Source organism: Dermochelys coriacea, chromosome 6 (genome assembly GCF_009764565.3).
Source record: "Dermochelys coriacea isolate rDerCor1 chromosome 6, rDerCor1.pri.v4, whole genome shotgun sequence".
NCBI classification, from domain to species: Eukaryota; Metazoa; Chordata; order Testudines; family Dermochelyidae; genus Dermochelys; species Dermochelys coriacea.
The window spans coordinates 44,612,005-44,636,090 of NC_050073.1; the positions used below are offsets into that span (position 1 = coordinate 44,612,005).

Below are 24,086 nucleotides of genomic sequence, written 5' to 3' on the forward strand. Positions count from 1 at the left end.
CACTAGCAAGGTGATGATAAAAAGAAGCTTGGACTTGGGCACAAGCACATCTCATTCATGCCTGCAAAAAATAATAAATACAAATTTTAAAAAGTATATATCCCCACAGACCCATCTCTCTGTGTGGGTTCCCATATGGTGCCTGTCAGTGTGGTATCGGAGATGGTGAACTCTTTTCAGTGCTGATACTTTCGTTATAAATTCATGACAATAAAAAAGTCCAATGAAGATCTGAAACTTGGCTTTCAGTCTCAAAACGCATCTTTCATCAATTTTAGGAAAAATATCTGATGATCTTTGAGTCAGGGTTTTGTTTCCATACCTCCTCTACCAGTACCAGAAATGCAGGCACTGCTGGATAAATTAGTGGAGTTTTTAAAACTTTTTCCCCCCCCATTTAAAACAGCAGTGTGAGACTCAATGTCTTTAAGAAGGCCGTGAGCAAGAATTTCACAAGCTCCCTGCCAAAGCTTTGTCAATACCACCCATTTCCTACCGGCAATCATATCCCTGGATTTTTTTTTTTGAGGGGAAAAAACTGTCTAATATGCTTAATTATGTTAACCTGCATGATAGGGAGATGAAGGAGTCCACTAAACTTACTTTTACATGTGACCTACTGTAAATTAGGATATATCCAGGTCTTCAGAGATGAAAGGCTTGTCCATGAACCTGTTGGGACCCCATCCTATTAGGCTTGTTGTTTGTTAAACGAGTGCTGATGTTGAGCTCAGTTTTATTGAAGATAAAAATGCACACATGATTCCTGTCCTGGGAAGCATACACACCCCTTTATTGTAGATATTTGGAATGTTGGTCCTTATATTTTTGGTTTTGTTCTACCAGGATGGTTTTGGAAAATGTGCTCAGGGGGTTAAAGTAAAGAGGTTTCATGAGAGGACAGCTGTTGCTCTTCTACTAAAGCAGAGAAGCTTCCCCTTCCTCTCTTTGCTTTGAAGGAGCAGGGCTCTCCTTCAGCTCCCCCATTTCCTTAGCCAGTGCAGAGCTTCATTTGCTGTTTCAGTATACTTGTTCCACTGAATCTATGTATATGGATTTCCTTTGTACCCAAGTAAATGGCAATTAGTCAGGTATGAGTCTGAGGAAGAAGTACAGTAGCTTAACTGCGTTAGTGTCAAAAAGAGGTACAATGAAACTGAGCTTCACATGATTGATGGTTGAGATGTGGAGAAAAAGCTGAAAAAGCTTGAGAATTTGTCCAGATGTTTGGCACATCATAGGTATTTAAATGTGTTCTAACAGGATTGTTTTTATATATTCTATAGCACTGCAACTATGCTAGTCACCTAAAAAAACAGATAAGACATGGTCCCTGAGCAGAACTACTAATGGTCTAATTTTAGACGGGACACAACAAACAAGTAGCAAAAAAGTAGGGGAGAGGTTGATTGTCTATAAGTAAAATGTACAAATGTCCTTGTTAGCTCATTTCTTTTCAGTCTCAATAGTGGAAGGGTCCATTTAGGGAAGAAAGATCATATTCCTGTGCTTTAAAGGATTAAGATGAAAGCATCTTGCTCTCTCTTTCTCTCCTTCAACCTTCTAAACATAGATATCTTGTACTTTTGGATTATTTGGAAGTCATATGTTAAGGGTCAGGTCCTCCGCTATGTAAAGTCACATAGCTCCATTGACATCCACATGTTTCTAGATACTACTACTGCTCTAAATCGGCTGACCATATCCCAAAGGGAAAATGGGACACCGTATAGGGCTAGTCCGAGCCCTCCTGCCCCCCCCCCCGCACGTGGCTGGCCTAAGCCACTTACCTGAACGTGGGTCCCCTCTTCCCCTGTGTGGGGCTGGTGGCACTGCTCGTCCCCCGCATAAGCTTGGGGCTGGCGTCGTTGCTTGCCCAAGCCCTACCTGTCTCCCCACACATTCATCCGCACCACACTTTTTTGACAAAAGTGGGCATTTGTCCTGTTTGCTCAGGCCACCTGATCAAGTCAGCAAGAGCAAACAGGGCAAATGCCCACTTTGCCAAAAAAAAGTCAGGATGGCTGGGACACGGCTTTAAAAAGGGACTGTCCTGGCCAAAACAGGATGTACGATCACCTTAGTTCTAAATAGAGGTTGAGTAACCAGACAAATATGGGTCAGGTACATGTTTACTGGACACTGTCTTCTTTCTCCTTTGCTCTTATCTATTTTGCTGTCTGTGACTGCTGCAGTTTCGGAGTCAACAGCTCTGACCACCCATAGTGTGTGCTTAGCAGCTGCAAGACCTAGATGCCAACCTTCAGAATGCATTTTTCAAGCAGTAACATCTCCTGTGGCTGACTCTTTGGTTGGCATTAGGAGTAAGGTTTGATGGCAACCAGGGAATTTTCTTTAGAATGTAGAAGAATAAGGTCTCCATAACACTTCACTTAGTCTAAGCTTTTCTTATGGGGAATTCACTAGTCCCTTGTACACATGAAAATAGGGTCTTGTCTGATTTTTTTCTGACACTCCATATTTGAGGCACTAATGGCAAGGCTTTGAGAATTCTCAGCATTTATGAAAAAAACAGCCATGGCCCACCTTGGGTTTTATGGGAGAAAAGAAATGTGAATCAAAAAATTAAATTCACAGAACTTTGTGTGTGGCCTTCTCTGCTATGCAGAACATCTTTGTGTATGTTCATGTCTGCCATGGCTTTGAGAAAAGTCTTTTACTTGTATAGCAACAAACTGTCATAAGTCAGAGTGTTTACGTTCTTAAGTGTTGTGTCATATTTCTTGACTAAGATAATGAAACAAATTAAACAAAACACCACACAGATTCTTCTGTTAGAAAACTTAGCAAAATTCTTACAGATTCAGATTATAACAGTAGGTATATTTGACTAGCTTCATTTTCTGTTTTACAAGAAATCTCAGCTGGCATGCTGAAAGTAAATGCTAAGTACAAATATGCATTTTTCACATTACATTACACAAGGAACAATGGTCTAATTGTTACCCTCTTTCCATCTACATCCTAACTTTTGCTCAAAGTCTTCATTGAAAACCCTAGCCTAAAAGAAGCCAGATGCCCAAATCCCACTGGCTTTCAACAGGAGTTGGGCACTTTACTCCCTTAGATCCAGCCTAAACACAGATCTCAACATAAGAGACCTGATACACTGATTTTTTTCACCAGCAGAGGATCTCTATTGACTTCAGCAAAGCTATATAGATTTACAACAGTTGAGGTGCTCACTTGAAATGTCTCAGAACCCCTAAGACACACATTGTGGTTGATTAATTACATACAGCTTATGGGCCAGATCGGCAGCTGGTAGTATGACAGATTTCACAAGCTGAGATTTGTCCCCATAAGTCAACGCATTATGAGTTACCAACAATGGTCATTTTCAAATTGTCTGAGAAGGTCTGTGATTTTGCAGTCTTTGGGGTGCCTTTGATGACAAAAAGGGTGGCTTTAGACTCTTCATATTAGAAGGTTACTTATAGCTTTTCCAGGGAATGTAGATGGGTCACCTTCTAAGGGGTAAGGTCACCTAAAAGTAGGTGTCTAAATGACTATATCAGCACACAAACAAGAGTGGCCTGACTTTCAGAGGTGCTGACCACCCACAAGAGAAAAAACCAGGCCACCCTTATTTAGGTCTGATATGTGGGTTTGAAGTTAGACTCTAAATCAGCTAGGTTTCCAAATGTTGCCCTTATTTTTCTAAATGCTTATCTAAATCAAACCCCAAATTTGGATGTGTAACCTAGACCTGCTCAGCATAGTTCTGTCTCCCTATAGTGGTGGCTGAGCCATACGTAGAAATGGATAAGCCTACTCCAGCCTTAAGAGAGCTGGTTTGTTTAGCAGTGCAGTGGAAGATCATGCTTTCAGATGCAAAGGTCCCATGTTTGATCTCTGCTGCCAGTGACCCATCCAAGGAATAAAAGAAGCTTATCCAAACACTTGTGTCTGAAAACCTAAGATAGAAATTCTAGCATGAGTCCAAGTCTTAAATTGCTCAGTCGTTTTAATCTGCAAATTTTATGTAAAACTATTGGCGTCTTGGGGGGGGGAAAGAGTGGTGACACACAGGGCCATAAAGGCTAGTGGAGTGAGAGGGCTATCATAGCAGAACATGATAGAATCATAGGACTGGAAGGGACCTCAGTAGGTAATCTAGTCCAGTCCCTTGCACTAGACCATTCCTGACCGGTGTTTGTTTAACCTGTTCTTAAAAACCTCCAAAAAACGGATTTCCCAGTCAATTTGTTCCAGTGCTTAGCCACCCTGACAGTTAGGAAGTTTTTCCTAATGTCTAACTTAAACTTCTCTTGCTGCAATTTAAGACCATTGCTTCTTGTCCTATCCTCAGTGGGTAAGGAGAACAATTCTTCTCCCTCCTCCTTTTGTGTGCTTGAAACTATTATGTCTCTTCTATGAAGAAAGATTTAAAAACTTGGATGTATTTAATCTGGAGGTCATGTTTTTTTTAAACCCTTTTAATTACTTTTGTTGCTCCCCTCTGGACTTCCTCCAATTTGTCCACATCTTTCCTGAAATGTGGCACCCAGAACTGGACACAATTCTCCACCTGAGACTTTATCAGTGGAGAAGTTTTTCAGCCTATTGGGAAAGATTCCTCCCTTGCCAGCCCCGATTCATCTGAGATGATAAGCATGGGAGAACCCACCTTTTTCACTTTCAGTAAATTTTGCCATAATAGAGAAGCTTAGTAGACCAACCTGGATTTGATTTCCACCCCCACGCCCCCACTCTAGTCTCACACGAGGAGAAATTAAAGAGCAAGGATGAATTAAACAAGACAGAACAACTCTGCCTTGTTGCTGAGCAGACAAACACATAACACTCTATGAACATATTGTACTAAATGTCTTCATAGCACACAGTGATAAGATCATTTGTTTTTCTTGGTTGTGCTGAGTTGGCTACTCTCCATCCCATAATAGGCCTGAGATAGCAAGAACATGTATTTTCTCCATGCTAGTGCTTGATTTTTCCTTCTGAAAATTATTAATCCCTCTCCAGGTGATCTGGATTTGCATCTATTTCAGCATCCTTCCCTGAGACTCAATGAGAAAACCATACTCGCATCACGAGTAATGTACGTTAAGTGTCTGGTAGATTAGATTTTTAATATGATGTTCTACAGGGAAACTTAGGTTTTGCAAGTACTGTATTTCCAGAGGGGGAAGTGTCTATAGTAGAAGCATGGAGATTGTATAATGAAACTGCATTTCTCCATCTACCACTTTTGGTTTAATTACATTAATGGTACAGGGGGAAAATGGTAAAATACTTTCCCACACCCAGATCTGCAGCCAAAGAAAAATGTTTTTTGCAAAATAGCAGTGGAACTTGAACTTCACTGAATTTCAACATGGGATTGAATACCTGTGTAATGCAGCATTTGTTCCAGGAGAGCCTTGAGTGGGCCTGACTGTTATAAAAAGCCAGTCAGCTGCGAACCAGCTGAGCGGCGAACAGCGGAGAGGCTAAAGAGGGAGTTTGCCTTGGGAGAGCCCGCTAAGACTTTCACTTGCAGGCTTCTCTGAGTAGTTACTACAACACGTGAGGAAGCTCTTAGAAGGAAAGTAATATGGATGGTGAGCGTTCAGCTGTTGTTACCTGCAAAGGATGTGCCATGTTTGTCTTTCTTCCACAGAAAGAAGCGACTTACTGTACAAACAGCAAAGAGTCCTGTGGCACCTTATAGATTAACAGACATATGGGATGTTAGATGGGGTGGGATCTGAGTTACTACAGAGAATTCTTTCTTGGGTATCTGGCTTGTGAATTTTGCCCACATGCTCAGGGTTCAGCTGATTACCATATTTGGGGTTGGGAAGGAATTTTTCTCCAGGGCAGATTGGAAGAGGCCCTGGGGGTTTTTCGCCTTCCTCTGTAGCATGTGGTGTGGGTCACTTGCTGGAGGATTCTCTGCACCTTGAAGTCTTTAAACCATGATTTGAGGACTTCAGTGGCTCAGACATAGGTGAGCGGTTTATTGCAGTAGTGGGTGGGTGAGATTCTGTGGCCTGCATTGTGCAGGAGGTCAGACTAGATGATCATAATGACAATAAGGACATAAAGACATATAAGGACATAAAGACAATAAGGTCCCTTCTGACCTTAATATCTATGAGTCTATGGAGCATAAGCTTTCGTGGGTGAATACCCACTTCGTTGGATGCATGTAGTGGAAATTTCTGTACAAAGTGCAAGCTGGTCTCCATATTGGAAGAGAAGGCTCAAGGTCTGGAGAAACAAGTATCAACCCTGCATTGCATAAGAGAAACTGAAGATTTCCTGGGCAGACGTCAGGATATGCTTCTACAGATACAACATTCTGAAGATTGAGAGCAGGCTGCGCAGAGGGGACAGAAGGATGGTGAAGAAATTTGGCAGCATGTGATCTCCAGAAGAAGAAAGGGGATCATCCATGTACCAGCAATGCAGATACAGGAAAGCAACCGTTTTCATGTTCTCTCCACAGGTACTAATGCGGAGAGTGGACTAGATGATACATCTGAGGGAAAGGGAGCAGAAGGAGTCTCCGCTGATTGGAAGGCATGAGATGCACTGTCCTAGGGATGGGGGTTCCACAACCACCGCTCCCAAGAGAAGGGGGTGGGTGATGGTGGTACGGGACTCCCTCCTCAGGGGGACTGAGTCATCTATCTGCCACCCGGACCGGAAAAACCGAGAAGTCTGCTGCTTGCCAGGAGCTAGGATTCATGATGTGACAGAGAGACTGCAGAGACTCATCAAGCCCTCAGAACGCTGCCCCTTCGTACTTCTCCACGTGGGCACCAATGATACTGCCAAGAATGACCTTGAGCAGATCACTGCAGACTACGTAGCTCTGGGAAGAAGGATAAAGGATTTTGAGGTGCAAGTGGTGGTCTCATCCATCCTCCCTGTGGAAGGAAAAGGCCTGGGTGGAGACCGTTGAATCATGGAAGTCAATGAATGGCTACGTAGGTGATGTCGGAGGAAGGCTTTGGATTCTTTGACCGTGGGATTGTGTTCCAAGAAGGAGGAGTGCTAGGCAGAGACAAGTTCCACCTAACGAAGAGGGAAGAGCATCTTAACAAGCAGGCTGGCTGACCTAGTGAGGAGGGCTTTAAACTAGGTTCACTGGGCGAAGGAGACCAAAGCCCTGAGGGAAGTGGGATATTGGGAGGAAGCACAAGCAGAAAAACGCAAGAGGGGAGGGCTCCTGCCTCATACTGAGAAAGCAGGACGATCAGAGAGTTATCTTAAGTGCCTATACAAAATGCAAGAAGCCTGGGAAACAAGCAGGGAGAACTGGAAGTCCTGGAACGGTCAAGGAATTATGATGTGATTGGAATAACAGAGACTTGGTGGGGTAACTCACATGACTGGAGTACTGTCATGGATAGATATAAACTGTTCAGGAAGGACAGGCAGGGCAGAAAAGATGGGGGAGTTGCATTGTATGTAAGAGAGAAGTATGACGGCTCAGATCTCTGGTATGAAACTGCAGAAAAACCTGATAGTCTCTGGATTAAGTTTAGAAGTGTGAGCAACAAGGATGATGTCGTGGTGGGAGTCTGCTATAGACCACCATACCAGGAGGATGAGGTGGACGAGGCTTTCTTCCAGCAACTAACGGAAGTTACTACATCGCAGGCCCTGGTTCTCATGGGAGACTTCAACCACCCTGATATCTGCTGGGAGAGCAATACCACAGTGCACAGACAATCCAAGAAGTTTTTGGAAAGTGTAGGGGACAATTTCCTGGTGCAAGTGCTGGAGAAACCAATTAGGGGCAGAGCTCCTCTTGACCTGCTGCTCACAAACCGGGAAGAATTAATAGGGGAAGCAAAAGTGGAGGGGAACCTGGGAGGCAGTGACCATGAGATGGTCGAGTTCAGGATCCTGACACAAGGAAGAAAGGAGAGCAGCAGAATACGGACGCTGGACTTCAGAAAAGCAGACTTTGACTCCCTCAGGGAACTGATGGACAGGATCCCCTGGGAGAGTAACATGAGGAGGAAAGGAGTCCAGGAGGGCTGGCTGTATTTTAAAGAATCCTTATTGAGGTTACAGGAAAAAACCATCCAGATGTATAGAAAGAATAGTAAATATGGTAGGCGACCAGCTTGGCTTAACAGTGAAATCCTTGCTGATCTTAAACACAAAAAAGAAGCTTACAAGAAGTGGAAGATTGGACAAATGACCAGGGAGGAGTATAAAAATATTGCTCAGATATGCAGGGGTGAAATCAGGAAGGCCAAAGCACACTTGGAGTTGCAGCTAGCAAGAGATGTTAAGAGTAACAAGAGGGGTTTCTTCAGGTATGTTAGCAACAAGAAGAAAATCAAGGAAAGTGTGGGCCCCTTACTGAATGGGGGAGGCAACCTAGTGTGGAAAAAGTTAATGTACTCAGTGCTTTTTTTGCCTGTGTCTTCATGAACAAGGTCAGCTCCCAAACTATTGCACTGGGCAGAACAGCCTGGGGAGGAGGTGACCAGTCCTCTGTGGAGAAAGAATTGGTTCTGGACTATTTAGAAAAGTTGGACAAGCACAAGTCCATGGGGCTGGATGCGCTGCCTCCCAGAGTGCTAAAGGAGTTGGCGGACGTGATTGCAGAGCCATTAGCTATTATCTTTGAAAACTCATGGTGATCAGGAGAGGTCCCTGAGGACCGGAAAAAGGCTAAGGTAGTGCCCATTTTTAAAAAAGGGAATAAGGAGGATCTGGGGAGCTACAGGCCCATCAGCCTCACCTCAGTCCCTGGAAAAATCATGGAGCAGGTCCTCAAGGAATCAATTCTGAAGCACTTAGAGGAGAGGAAATTGATCAGGAACAGTCAGCATGGATTCTCCAAGGGCAAGTCATGCCTGACTAACCTAATTGCCTTCTATGATGAGATAACTGGCTTTGTGGATGAGGGGAAAGCAGTGGATGTGTTATTCCTTGACTTTAGCAAAGCTTATGATACAATCTCCCACACTATTCTTGCCGGCAAGTTAAAGAAGTATGGGCTGGATGAATGGACTATAAGGTGGATAGAAAGCTGGCTAGATTGTCGGGCTCAACGGGTAGTGATCAATGGCTCCATGTCTAGTTGGCAGCCGATATCAAGCGGAGTGCCCCAAGGGTCAGTCCTGTGGCCGGTTTTGTTCAATATCTTCATTAATGATCTAGAGGATGGCATGGACTGCACCCTCAGTAAGTTTGCAGATGACACTAAACTGGGAGGAGTGGTAGATACGCTGGAGGGTATGGATAGGATACAGAGGGACCTAGACTAATTAGAGGCTTGGGCCAAAAGAAATCTGATGAGGTTCCACAAGGACAAGTGCAAAGTCCTGAACTTAGGACGGAAGAATCCCATGCACTGCTACAGACTAGGGACTGAACGGCTAGGCAGCAGTTCTGCAGAAAAGGACCTAGGGATTACAGTGGACAAGAAGCTGGATATGGGTCAACAGTGTGCCCTTGTTGCCAAGAAGGCTAACTGCGTTTTGGGCTGTGCAAGTAGAAGCATTGCCAGCAGATCAAGGGACGTGATCATTCCCCGCTATTCAACATTGGTGAGGCCTCATCTGGAGTACTGTGTCCAGTTTTGGGCCCCACACTACAAGAAGGATGTGGAAAAATTGGAGCGAGTCCAGCGGAGGGCAACAAAAATTATTAGGGGACTGGAACACATGACTTATGAGGAGAGACTGAGGGAACTGGGATTGTTTAGTCTGTGGAAGAGAAGAATAAGGGGGGATTTGATAGCTGCTTTAACTACCTGAAAGGGGTTCCAAAGAGGATGGATTTAGACTGTTCTCAGTAGTAGCAGATGACAGAAGGAGGAGTAATGGTCTCAAGTTGCAGTGGGGGTGGTTTAGGTTGGATACTAGGAAAAACTTTTTCACTAGGAGGGTGGTGAAGCACTGGAATGCGTTACCTAGGAAGGTGGTGGAATCTCCTTCCTTTTGAGGTTTTTAAGGTCAGGCTTGACAAAGCCCTGGCTGGGATGATTTACTTGGGGATTGGTCCTGCTTTGAGCAGGGGGTTGGACTAGATGACCTCTTGAGGTCCCTTCCAACTCTGATATTCTATGATTTGGTGCTCCTGGTCAAAACTGATTAGATACTAGCTGCATGAATAATGGGTTTAGGATTTCAGCCTCTATTTTTGTGATTAGCTCCCAATCTCCACTCTTCCACTGCAGGATAGCAAAGCCTTCATCCAAGGAAAACACTGATCTCCTCTGTATGGAACAACTCTCTGAAGACAGAGTTAAAGCCGGTCTACTCACACTTATGACAAAGAGCAGCCCTATGATGCACAAGAGTTGTACCTTCCAGTTCTTCACTCATATTTGAGAGAGATGCCATGTCGCTCAGTAAATCACTGTAGGTGCTTTCAAATCCACCTGTACCTTAGTATTGTCATGTGATGGTCAACAGTCAAAAATCAGCATTTGCCCTCACTGAGCACAGTCAGTATCTGAGATAAACATTGCTTTTCTCTGCTCAGAACAGGAAGAACTTAAATATCTCAGACAATATTTACCAACAGCTACCCACAGAATTTTGACATTTTAGTAGTGACTAAACTACTACACCTTATGGACCAGATTGCAAAACTTCTTCCTCTCCATAGGCCCCAATTTAGGAAAGCACTTAAGCATATGCTTAAATTTATCCCTATTCAGGAGAGTACTTCAGAATGTACTTAGTATTTAAGCACCCTCCTGAGAGGTATGTTTTCTTCAGCAGGGGCCATAATGAAAAAATATTCACACACATTGTCCCACTGACTTTAGTCATCTGAGTAATTCCTCTCATGTGTGTGGGGGGTGGGGAGGAAGAGAAGTGTTTCACAACCTGCCTTAAACCATCATCATTCTCTAATAATTGAGTAGTCCTGTATGCACTACTTCTGCGGTATAAATTGTGTGTGTTGTAATCTAAGTATATTTAATAACCTATATAATAAGTATCAAATGTGGAATTTAAGAGGTTCTTGAGACCTATTTATATTTTTACTCACTATCAAATGCATGTTGTCTTCTCAGCTTTTTGCTGTTTTCCATAAGTGGCAGTGGTTACACTGAAAAATTTAACCTTTGCTCGTTTACAAGTCTTTCCTTATACTCAGACTAGAATATAATTGTAATACCTGATATCAATTGGAAATGCTAACCACTGATTATATTCAATAGAATATTTAAAATGATATTCAAACAAATTCACAAACTGCATCTTACAAAGAAAAAAGCATCGGAGTCTGGGCAGTAGCACTGAGTGCCAAAATTTTCTTTTGTAGTCACTATACATATTTCCAAAAAGTTAAAGCATATTTTTCTTTTCAGGTCCTCTGTCTGGCATCCATTTTTAGAAGTACAGAAAAATTCCTCCAGCCTTCTAGATAGCTAAGTCCTAAAGTGCTATAAAAACAGTGTAAATATTTCTGTTGCTGGTGTTCCAGTTACCACAAAAGGGTTGCTAAGCTATTATCTTTGTCAGGAAGTTTGTTTTCCTCTCATGAAGGAAAACTGCAGTCATTTTAATATGGTTATGCAAATATCCTGGTTTCCAATGGATTACATCAGAGCAATCAAACACTCTATCCTCAGTGTAAATGTAAATCTACAGAATTTTCCTCTGTCAATATTCCTAAGAACCACTTGTTGTCTGTGTTCTAGAGTGATTGCAATAGCAAATTTATCTATATTTAACTTTGTCCCAGGAGACCACACTGCACAAAGCCCACTGTGGGAAGACTTTACTATTGCAAAATGAGGAAGACTATTACAAATAGTATTTTAATATCATGTTTATTAAAATAATATAGTTAAACTATGATGTTGCTGTGTTTAATGGAAGGATACAGAGTGTGACATATTTAGAGAAAAGGAGAGGATAAAGTGGTGGTTAATCATTGTAAAATGTAAACAAGTATGTAAGCCTTTAATTGACTTTTTTGAACTGTAAGTAGACTCTAGGATAGTGAGAACACAGTGAGAACTGTGAGTGTGTACTTGCAGAAAGAGAAATTTTGTTTGTTTTAAATGAAAGTATTACCCTCCTTGTGGTGTTTGACGTCTCCACAGCATAGGCCCTGATTCAGCCACGCATTTAAGCATATGCTTAACTTTAAGCAAGTGGTTAAGAGCTTTGCTGGATCAGGACATTCAGTTTCACTTTCTGGTTCTCACTCTCACTAAATGTAAATAGAAAGTGAAGCTGACCTGTCGGATCGCATTAGAGACCCAGGTAAATAAGGCATAAAAAGTAACTAGTTAAATTAAACATAATGGTAAAAAGTGAGATGCCAGACCTTCAAATATGAAAGTTATGAACATGCTTATGACTATCCCTTTGGACTACTTGCATACGTAAAGTTATGTACAAGCTAATATATTTAGGCATTATTCTAAATAGAATCCTAAAGTCCTCACTCAGTTTTCTTCACTAATTACTTCCTTGATTTCAATCACTGTTTTGCTTGAGTAAGGGCTTCTAGCTTTTGGCCACAGTCTTTTTTTATTATTCAAAGTAACTGAGACAGTTTTTATGATCAAATATAAGTAGATATAAACCTGGGTCCAATCATGAACCAAAATGAACCTCCCACTTTAAACTTCAGATTAGTTCAGTCAACCTTTTAGTTTATTTGTGTTAATTTTTGCATGTCTCTGCACTGCCTGGTGTTCCTCAGAAATGGAGGTTCCAACATACTGCTAGGAAATATATTGCAGTGTTTCTGACCTCTCTGAAACTGGGAAGCAATGAAAATTTGATCAAAGGTCTCATGAAATCTACAGTGTGAATTCCAGGCAAAAGTGAGCATTTCATACTTGGTTGAATAAATGTCTGAATTATTTGAGTTTGGCCCATTAGTCACTGATGATACTCTTGACACTGGGGACCATATATAGACACAGAGCAACTAAAAGGACAGAAAAATATCCATTACGAGATGGTCATTTAATTCTATATGATTTAAACTGTGGAGTAGAATATCCTGTGTACTGGAAATACTGGTCTTGCATCTCTATGGATCAATCCAATCTTTTTTGCTAAATCCACACTAATTGATGTGAGAATTTTGATGGTCAGAGCAGAAAAAATCCTGTTGCCTTCTAGAAAATGTGCGAGCTATCCTAAAACTCTTTCAGGGAGAATCATATTTTGACAAAAAGGCATTTAATTAACCAACTTCCCTATTTTTCTTGTAGGTCTAATTACAGCTGTCCTATAAAGACCCTTGAATTGGGCCTGAATGGTATGCCTCTAATGCATACACCTTTTAAAATAGGTGTTTTCTCCTAAATAAATGTAAGCATTAATGACAAATGTGCAATTAGAAGCCCTAGGCTGAAGTTTTCTATATGCACAGAGCAGATGCAGAAGGAGAGAGAGGCCTGTTGCTAGGCTTGAGACATGACTCAGCATCCATACCCACTGAACGATGGCTTTGTAAGGCGAGTTTGGATTGCTGTATCTTCTTTATCAGCACTGTGCATAAAAAACTTCAGACTAGGGCTAGGTTTGAGACAGCATTCCTAGTCTCTCTTCTAAGACTGCCAACAAGGTTGCCAAATGCAGTGGAAGTAACTGTTCTTAATGTGCTTTAATACCAGGTACTTTGGTATGGTGCAGAAGCATGTGTGTGGAAAAAGAAGCTTGCATTTATAGAAAATACCACAAGATGACAAAGATGAGCCAATTACTGTTTGTTACTCACATCAGTAATCCCATGCTGCCCTTAACCCCAGCAGAATTAGCCTCCACCAAAGAGCAGGAAGATAAAAACCGAACGGACTCGCCGTTCTGGAACAAGATCTCTTTGCAGCAAGCCACCTACCAGGACCAGGAGTATTCAATTGCAGTCCTCACTGAGGGAGTATTTTGTTTTACCCAAAACCAATCTGATCACTATGGGCGTCCAGTGGGAAAGAGCTCCTGTGTTATTACACAGTGGGCCGATGGGTATTGGATAAAGACCAAGAGGGGAGGTCAGCAGTATGGGTGTAATGGTTCCTCCCCTTTTGGGGAAACTCTTACGAATAATCTTAGCACAAAAGGAGGGTCAGGAAATATAAATTGCCATTCAGTTAATATCTCCAATATAGCAGGCCAATGGTGGGTTTACAGCAGTCCCTATGGCGAGTGCAATTTGAACGACACAACTAGAAACACCCCCACTTGTAACCAATCAGGAGGATGGGAAGCCCCCCTAGGGGCATATAAACTGTTTGGAAGAGCAGCCTTAAATATCCAAGGAACCCCACTAAGAGACAGTCCTTACTAGGCCCTACAGGGTCACTATTTCGTATGTGGCCGAAAGGCTTACAAGGTGCTGCCAGCCAACTGGACAAGTAGCTGTTGTATAGCTCATGGAGTTCCTCATCTTTCGATAACTACCACGCTGCCCAAAGGAAAGATTAGAAATGCCCGAGATACCTCTGTTAAGTCACGAGAAGAGACCCTACAGCAACTCAATGCGGCATTGGAGGGCAATGTTAAGAATCCCCTCGCAACTGAAAAGCTTGTAGGGTGCTCTATACTGGGAATAGCGCCACTGTTTACCGGGCCGGCCCTGGTATGCATAGGTCGCTATACTGTAAGGCTTCAAATGGTACTTGAGAAAGTCGCCTTAGAGTTAGAGGACTCGATTAGTGATTTAGGATCGGCAGTAAAAACATTAAATAAAGAGGTACAGCAGCTCAGGACGTATTCCCTCCAAAACAGGCAGGCTTTGGACTACCTCTTGGCATCCCAAGGGGGGGTTTGTGCCCTCGTCGGGTCCCGATGTTGTGTATATGTAAATGATAGCAGTTATGAGGTCTATGAAAAGGTGGTACAGGCTGAGGCCCATGCCCGAGCCAGAGCACAGGCTGCCTACACTGCCCCCGAGAGTGATTGGTTGCAAACCTTGTTTTCAGGATGGGGTTTGTCATCTTGGCTTGGTGGTTTATTTAGCCTGTTATTGAAAATTCTCCTTCCTGTACTGATTGTACTGATGGTGTTATGTTATGCAGTATCATGTGTCAGGACCCTTTTGAAAAATTTGGTAATTCATTCTCTTCAGGGCTATCACAAAGTGCTTATGCAAAGTCCCATTGTAAAAAGATAAGTAGCCCAATTGAGAAAACTTGGAGCCAAGGCTGTTGAGTATTCTCAAAGGAAGGAGTTGTTGGGGACACTGGGCGTGGCCACTAGGTAACTCGAGGGGATGGAAGACCACAAGTGTCGATGAAGTCTCCTTGCTCTAGGCCCAGGTGACCTCAGGCCCCTCCGCCCAGAGGCACTCGCAGCAGCCATGCTGAGGATTTTGCAACAATTTGTTGTAAGCGCAAAATGGCTGAAACTAGATTAGGCCAGATAGGTCAGATCTGTCAAACAATACCGAACAAAAACAACTCCATATATGGTTAAATAGATGGTATGAGGAAAAAGGGAACTAGCTTGTATACCAGATTGGCTATATGGGTGATCAGGGCAGCTTGCTATTGGATAAGTATGTTGAAGAAAGAATGTATAAAAGTATGTGTAACTACTTGCTCTGGTGTGCAGGATTTGAGATTGTTGTCTCCCTGTACCGCTTGAAGCTTCAAATAAACTTTTCTACTTCTCCATCCCTTGTGATTATTGGGCGACGCACACCGGGCAACGAACCCCGCTGTTGCTTGCCTCGGGCACTCTGTGGCGGCAACATTATGATGGAGATACATTAATTCAAATATATTCTGCAAGGACTAACATAGATCTAGAAAGCATCTTATTATCGTCCACTTGCAGCAGGGCTTTCATTTTTCTCTGAGTAACAGGTCAGGGTCAGCCACCTTCTCAAACCAAGTGACCTCTGTCTGTTATCTCAACTTTTATAGACCTAGTATACCAGGTCAATCCCCCATTTGTCTCTCTGGAGAACTGTTAAATCTCCTAGCCTGTTTGATTTTTTGTTTGTTTGTTTGTTGTGTTTTTTCCCATTGAAAAATTATAGATTTTGGGCAACCCTTTAACTAGTAATGCAAAATAACTAGTAGTAACTTCCAAAAGCATGTGTTCCTGTATTTGATTAAACACTCTTCCCTCAAGAGGGAGAAGGGGGAATGTATGGAGGCAATACCTGAACTGTCCTCCAGACAGAACAACAAAACTGAGTTGGATGTGGACTAACTTGTTACTATGAAATAGTGGAGTTGGGCTGGGCTTTTTTAGATCTTTCAAGGGTACATGCTGAAGGATAGTGTCTACTGCAATGAAACAAAGGCCCCACTTTAAGCACTGAGGCAGTACGGTGATAGAAATAATCAGTAATCATGGGGATAGAGGTGTGTGGTTTTTATGTATTTTATTTAGGCATGTTGACTTTTCTTCCCCCAAAACTAAGTTTCAAATATTTAGTCTCTGTATGAAATTCTCATGTTATATCCACTGTCTTGAAGTCTTGTTTACTGCTGATCTGCTTTAAAATGTGTGAGACTTGCTGTAAGCGTTGCTATGTTTGTGAACCAATAAAAAGTACTCTAAAGAAGTGGAATTTAATTATTTTAATATGTAACCTGGGATTTCCAAAGGAGCCTGAGGTAGTTTAGAATAAAATTCCAAATGCATGTCAAAGGGATTTGGGTACCTTTACTCCCTAAGGCTCCTTTGAAAACCACAGTCAAACCTGGTTTAAGGTGGAGGATTTAGTGTCTCTTTTTCAGACTCCATTCAAGAGTTGAAATAATATCACAAATAGTGAACATAATTTTATGCATTAGCTTACTTCTAAAAGTAAGAAAGAACTCCATTTTTCCAGGTTGTCTCTACCAAATGATTCCCTAAAGGTAACTAATGAACAGAATGTTTGGGTGATCTAAATAGGGTGATCAGTAAAGTTGTTGGGTTTTTTTAAAAGCATCAGTTATTGAAGGATGATGCAGTTTATTAATTAAATTTTGTTTTTTCTGTTTTAAATTTAAAGGATTATAATGGGGGATTAGAGGATTAATGGGATCAGTTTGAACCATCTAAAATGTAAAAGGCTCTGTATCTCAACTCAAAAGTTACCAAAAATGTATGGTTTGTAATTAAACAGGAAACCAGTAGCAGTCTACTTATTTTGGGGAATTTGTAAGGAAAACTTTGTACAGTTCTATTATGTCCAAACTCCATGATACTATTAAAAATCTCTCTCCAGTTTAGTACCATCTCTGAAAAATGTCTCCTCATTGTTGACATAGCAATACTAGTTTGTCGACATTACTGAAGTTTTAATGACATTCCACACAGAAATGCTTCTAGAAATTAAAAGGTAATATGACAAAAGGATTGCAAAGTTTCTGCTCATTGTTCTGCTGATGCTGTCACTATCGTTGATATGAGTCCTCATAAAGTTACCAGCTGTCTTTTACATAAGTTATGCACTTAAAACATTAATATGACCTTTAAAGAACATTCAACGCTTTATGCCTCTCTCTCAGAATGTTTAGACTTGTTCAGAATGTACTAATGTGTGTTTCTTTAAGGCAGCTCAGCATTCAATAATGGGTTTTGTGGTACTGTGACCCAATGAAATGTATTCTGAGGAGCACATTATGTATTAACATTTCTTTTCTTCAGTAAAACAGACTGTCAGGTTTTATAAGATGTTAGACTAATGTATTCATTACTGTTGCCTAGGAGTTATGTTCATTTCAACACGTTTCAGTCGTGTTTTGTTTTTTCTGGTGTGTGAATTTAATGTTAATGCACCACTTCCACTGGCTAAAGTGCCATGTGGCATGCAGTTTTCACACACAAGTCAGCCGGAGTGGAAGTCAATAGTGGAAACATAAATACAGGTTTTTATACTAACACAGTTTTTAGAATGATTAGCTGGAATTAAGAGTGAAATAAGTACTATAGGAGAACTCATACATGAGATAAGCAAAATGAATCCTTGTACCTTTCTGGCTATCATGAGCATTAATATCACTGCTTACAAAATACCATAAATTACATGGCACTTTTAAGTAGCAAATCCTACTTTAAGACTTACTGTCTGCATCTACTTTAGCAAATGAAAGAAGAAAGAAATATTGGGTCAGATTCATCCCTGGTGCAACTCAGCTGAAATCAATGAACTTACACCAAGGATGAATACAACCCATGTTTATTCAGTCTACCTTTAGTGTGTTAGTCCTCTGGAGTGTGAAAATTCATTCAGAGAAAGTATTGCCAAAAACGAAATATTTGGTATCATGTCTGTGACAGGGCAAGGACTGAAGCCCATCATCGAATTAAAACATTTCCCAGCCCTACCTGTACTCAGGCCTTTTTCATAAAGTAAATTCATATTCGGCTGTCCTTTGGAAAATGTACTGAAAGCAGAACTTTTTCTTGCAGTGAGAGGTGAAGGGTAATTTCTAAAGTACAGTAGGAATGAAAGAGTGAAGAATAGTCAGCTACCTGGATTTTCAATTAAAATATGACCTACTGTATTTGTCTGTACAGGATATTTTTGTTAGACTTTCTGGAGTGATGCCAAAGAAGTCATGACCCTGCATTTTGCTAATGATGGATGGGATAGATTATGTAGGGGGGGGACTCCTACTGCATTTATAGCCCCAGTTCTCAAAAAAGTCAACATCTCCTTTTAGTTACACAGCTACATAGGCAATATTGATGCCATCTTTAATTAAGATTAGGCAATAAGGGCCAAATGCAGAAATCCTTAAGAGTTGTGACTGAGTGTTAAACCTTTCTGGGGGCTTTTTTTGGGTCTAACTAAGAACTTCAGAATTTGCCTTCAGGAATTGTTGTAATAGAACAGGCGAGTACTCTATCTGTACTTGACATATAGCAAGAATTAGAGGGTTTTTTTGCAAAATGTTGGTAACAAAAATATGTAACTTGTGAACCAAAACACCAAGTTTCTTATAGCTTCAGTCAGAACAAGCTTATTTCCCATATTCTCAGAACTACTTCATCTATCTTCATTTTCTTATCTCTTTTAATTATACCCTAATATGACCCCATGATTCAGGCTAAAGTCTCCTCCGATTTTGCTCCTGCAGTCTGAATCTTTCCAGAGGAAGAAACATCCCAAATGGATAAAAGTTATCCAAGAGAAACACTAACAAAGACAGTGAGATACTAGGTGCTTTGGTTGAAGGTACACACCCAGTCATAGCCAATGCAGTCTGTAGCTTAGGACTGCTCCTGGATACTTTTCTCAGCGACATGAGGCTCCCACGTAGCAGCACCAGAGAATAATGCTTTCTACTATCTCTGGTTAGCAAGGAGCTCCATCCCATCCTGGTGAATAGCGACCGGGCCTCAGTTATTCATGCCTTTGTCACTTCCTGGCTGAAATACAGTAACTCCTCACTTAACGTTGTAGTTATGTTCCTGAAAAATGCAACTTTAAGCGAAACGATGTTAAGCGAATCCAATTTCCCCATAAAAATTAATGTAAATGGGGGGGGTTAGGTTCCAGGGATTTTTTTTTGCCAGACAAAAGGCATCATATGCATTTTAAACAAGCAATTTAATAAAGGTATAAGTTTTAAACATTTTAAAGAAACAATTTAGTACTATAATCCTCATTGCTGAGTATGAAGCTTGCTTGAGGTGGTGGAGTCGGAGAGTGGAAGAGGGTGGATTGTCCGGCTGCTCCTCTTGCTGTTCTTGCAAGCTCAGGCACCAACTTTGCCAGGGACAGGGGGCTCAACCCTCAGCCCGTCCACTCCACCCTTTTCCCCCAAACCCTATCCTTAACCCGCCTCTTCTCCCCCGCCTCATCGTTGTCGTCCTTCTCCTTAACTCCCCACGCCATGTCCTTGCTCCTTCCCCCTCCCCCCCAGCCTCCTGCCTGTGGCAATCAGCTGTCTTGCAGTGTTCAGGAGGCAGGGAGAAGGAGCGAGGATGCGGCACACAGCCTCCCCCCCTCCTTCCCCTGCCTCCTGCCCTCAGCAATCAGTTGGTTTGGGACATTCAGGAGGCAGGGGAGGGAGGAGGGATGGGGGAGGCTGTGGGCCACATCCTCGCTCCTCCCCCCAGCCTCCTGAATGCCACAAACCAGCTGATTGCCGTGGGCAGGAGGTGGGGAGAGCAGGGGTAAGGCATTGATCTGCAGGATCCACCAGCAGTGCTGGGTGGGGAGCATAGGGGAGATGATAGGGGGTCTGCCAGCCATGGACAAAGCAGGTAGCCAAATGATGTTATAGGGGAGCATTGCACAACTTTAAACGAGCATGTTCTGTAATGGAGCAGGGATGTAACATCGAAACAACGTTAAGTGAGAGGAAGTTAAGTGGGGAGTTAACTGTTTAGCAATGTGATAAACCTGGGCATGAAGCCTTCAGCACTTAGGCAAGTGCAACTAGCACAAAGCACTGCAATGCATCTCCTCAGCAGCGCAGGCTACCCTCAGCTCATTAAACTTGTGCTCTGCTCTCTCTACTGGCTTGCCATTGAATATCACATCAAGTTCAAGGTCTCCGTCCATATTTTCAAAGTTGTTGTGGCCTGGGCCCAGGATATCTAAAAGATTGCCCAAAGCTCAGGATGAAGACTGTGTTGGACCACCATGTTCCTCTGGCACAATGGAACTTTCTACAATAAGGGTAAAACTCATCTGTGCAGGAGTCAGAACTTTTTCAGAGACCACCCCTAGTCTGTGGAATGAACTCCCACAAGAATCCAGGACCAGCACAATCCTCACAACCTTCTGCTCTAAGAGCAAGGCGCAGTTCTTTGACCTGGCCTTCTCTAACATAAACATGTAGCAACATGTGTATGTTATAAAAATTCCATAATAAACATTCTACTGAACACACTTCTCCCTCTGGGGACAGGATGAGAGAGCAAACATGTGATGGATGTTAGTCACGTCGCTTACTGAACTACTGAAAGGCGTTCAGATAATATGGTGATGAGCATATATAAGAATCTATATAAATTAGCATGAAATTAGTACAAAATGGGCCAAATTCTGAGAGGTGCAACACCACAGTTCTCATTTTCTCCCAGTCCCATGGAGAATGTGAAGAGAGACACCTCACAAGGCAATCTCACAGTTGTAATTTTCTCACAGGACTCTCCTTGGCAGCCATATAGTGACTCTGTAATAACATGCTAGAATCTTTGAAGGGGAATCCCCCTAGAATGGAAATATCTTTAGAAGGAGCATCTCACTAACTGTGTTCAAGTCTGTGGGAAATTATGATGCTATGATGATCTCTTCTAAACTAGAGAGGAATGATATTTTATTTTTAAATTGTGGTTTATTCTTGGCAACTCCCCCATGGTGACTTTGTCCTGAAAACAAGACCTTTAGGAGACTCTGAGAAGCTGGAAACCCCATTAGCAGTATTTATTCAGTAGACCTGACAAAGACAAATCTGGTTTTATAAGTTTTCTCCTCCCACCCAGCTGTTCCTTTCCGCCCCCATTCCAGAGCAGTTGCTATCTATGTTAATATTAATAACCGCTCTGTAGAGATGGAAGAAATAGATCTTCCAAATGAAGAGAAGATCAGTTGGAAAGCAGCCCTGTATCTGCACAATCTGACACGTGGCACCTGATCTTTAGTTTTGAAATATTTTCTATTATTTTTATTTGTCTTTTGTAGGGTGGGACATAAGGGAGTGTTGTATGTAGGTATGCAGAAAACTTTGCTAATCTGAGTGCATTGTGTACGTTGTGAATGTATGATCATAACTCTGCATATGTACATACACAGACTATGAAGTTACCTGTAATTATGTATACAATAGACTAGACCACTTTCTCTCCCTCCACTGAACACAAAGTGCATTTCTACTCTCTGAAAAGTGACTGTAAAATTGTGGAGTTTCATGTTAATGACTCAACAATTTCAGTATCAAATGTAAAAAGAAAAGGAGTACTTGTGGCACCTTAGAGACTAACAAATTTATTAGAGCATAAGCTTTCGTGAGCTACAGCTCACTTCATCGGATGCATTTGGTGGAAAAAACAGAGGAGAGATTTATATACACACACACAGAGAACATGAAACAATGGGTTTATCATACACACTGTAAGGAGAGTGATCACTTAAGATAAGCCATCACCAACAGCAGGGGGGGGAAGGAGGAAAACCTTTCATGGTGACAAGCAGGTAGGCTAATTCCAGCAGTTAACAAGAATATCAGAGGAACAGTGGGGGGTGGGGTGGGAGGGAGAAATACCATGGGGAAATAGTTTTACTTTGTGTAATGACTCATCCATTCCCAGTCTCTATTCAAGCCTAAGTTAATTGTATCCAGTTTGCAAATTAATTCCAATTCAGCAGTCTCTCGTTGGAGTCTGTTTTTGAAGCTTTTTTGTTGAAGTATAGCCACTCTTAGGTCTGTGATCGAGTGACCAGAGAGATTGAAGTGTTCTCCAACTGGTTTTTGAATGTTATAATTCTTGACGTCTGATTTGTGTCCATTCATTCTTTTACGTAGAGATTGTCCAGTTTGGCCAATGTACATGGCAGAGGGGCATTGCTGGCACATGATGGCATATATCACATTGGTAGATGCACAGGTGAACGAGCCTCTGATAGTGTGGCTGATGTGATTAGGCCCTATGATGGTATCCCCTGAATAGATATGTGGACAGAGTTGGCAACGGGCTTTGTTGCAAGGATAGGTTCCTGGGTTAGTGGTTCTGTTGTGTGGTGTGTGGTTGCTGGTGAGTATTTGCTTCAGATTGGGGGGCTGTCTGTAAGCAAGGACTGGTCTGTCTCCCAAGATCTGAGAGAGCGATGGCTCGTCCTTCAGGATAGGTTGTAGATCCTTGATGATGCGTTGGAGGGGTTTTAGTTGGGGGCTGAAGGTGATGGCTAGTGGCGTTCTGTTGTTTTCTTTGTTGGGCCTGTCCTGTAGTAGGTGACTTCTGGGTACTCTTCTGGCTCTGTCAATCTGTTTCTTCACTTCAGCAGGTGGGTACTGTAGTTGTAGGAATGCATGATAGAGATCTTGTAGGTGTTTGTCTCTGTCTGAGGGGTTGGAGCAAATGCGGTTATATCGTAGCGCTTGGCTGTAGACAATGGATCGAGTGGTATGATCTGGATGAAAGCTAGAGGCATGTAGGTAGGAATAGCGGTCAGTAGGTTTCCGATATAGGGTGGTGTTTATGTGACCATCGCTTATTAGCACCGTAGTGTCCAGGAAGTGGATCTCTTGTGTGGACTGGTCCAGGCTGAGGTTGATGGTGGGATGGAAATTGTTGAAATCATGGTGGAATTCCTCAAGAGCTTCTTTTCCATGGGTCCAGATGATGAAGATGTCATCAATGTAGCGCAAGTAGAGTAGGGGCATTAGGGAACGAGAGCTGAGGAAGCGTTGTTCTAAGTCAGCCATAAAAATGTTGGCATACTGTGGGGCCATGCGGGTACCCATCGCAGTGCCGCTGATTTGAAGGTATACATTGTCACCAAATGTGAAATAGTTATGGGTCAGGACAAAGTCACAAAGTTCTGCCACCAGGTTAGCCGTGACAGTATCGGGGATACTGTTCCTGACGGCTTGTAGTCCATCTTTGTGTGGAATGTTGGTGTAGAGGGCTTCTACATCCATAGTGGCTAGGATGGTGTTTTTAGGAAGATCACCAATGGACTGTAGTTTCCTCAGGAAATCGGTGGTGTCTCGAAGATAGCTGGGAGTGCTGGTAACGAAGGGCCTGAGGAGGGAGTCTACATAGCCAGACAATCCTGCTGTCAGGGTGCCAATGCCTGAGATGATGGGGCGTCCAGGATTTCCAGGTTTATGGATCTTGGGTAGCAGATAGAATACCCCAGGTCCTGGCTCCAGGGGTGTGTCTGTGCGGATTTGTTCTTGTGCTTTTTCAGGGAGTTTCTTGAGCAAATGCTGTAGTTTCTTTTGGTAACTCTCAGTGGGATCAGAGGGTAATGGCTTGTAGAAAGTGGTGTTGGAGAGCTGCCTAGTAGCCTCTTGTTCATACTCTGACCTATTCATGATGTCACATAAACACCACCCTATATCGGAAACCTACTGACCGCTATTCCTACCTACATGCCTCTAGCTTTCATCCAGATCATACCACTCGATCCATTGTCTACAGCCAAGCGCTACGATATAACCGCATTTGCTCCAACCCCTCAGACAGAGACAAACACCTACA

At 42.4% G+C, this 24,086-nt stretch overlaps 1 long non-coding RNA gene across 1 annotated transcript; it reads left to right on the plus strand.

Moving 5' to 3' along the window:
• The first annotated feature begins 395 nt into the window (after positions 1-395).
• LOC122460687 lies at positions 396-15,102 on the plus strand. Its single transcript, XR_006282148.1, has 3 exons — positions 396-408; positions 3,963-3,967; positions 14,220-15,102. It is a non-coding gene; the product is annotated as an uncharacterized LOC122460687 (long non-coding RNA).
• The last annotated feature ends 8,984 nt before the right edge of the window (positions 15,103-24,086 follow it).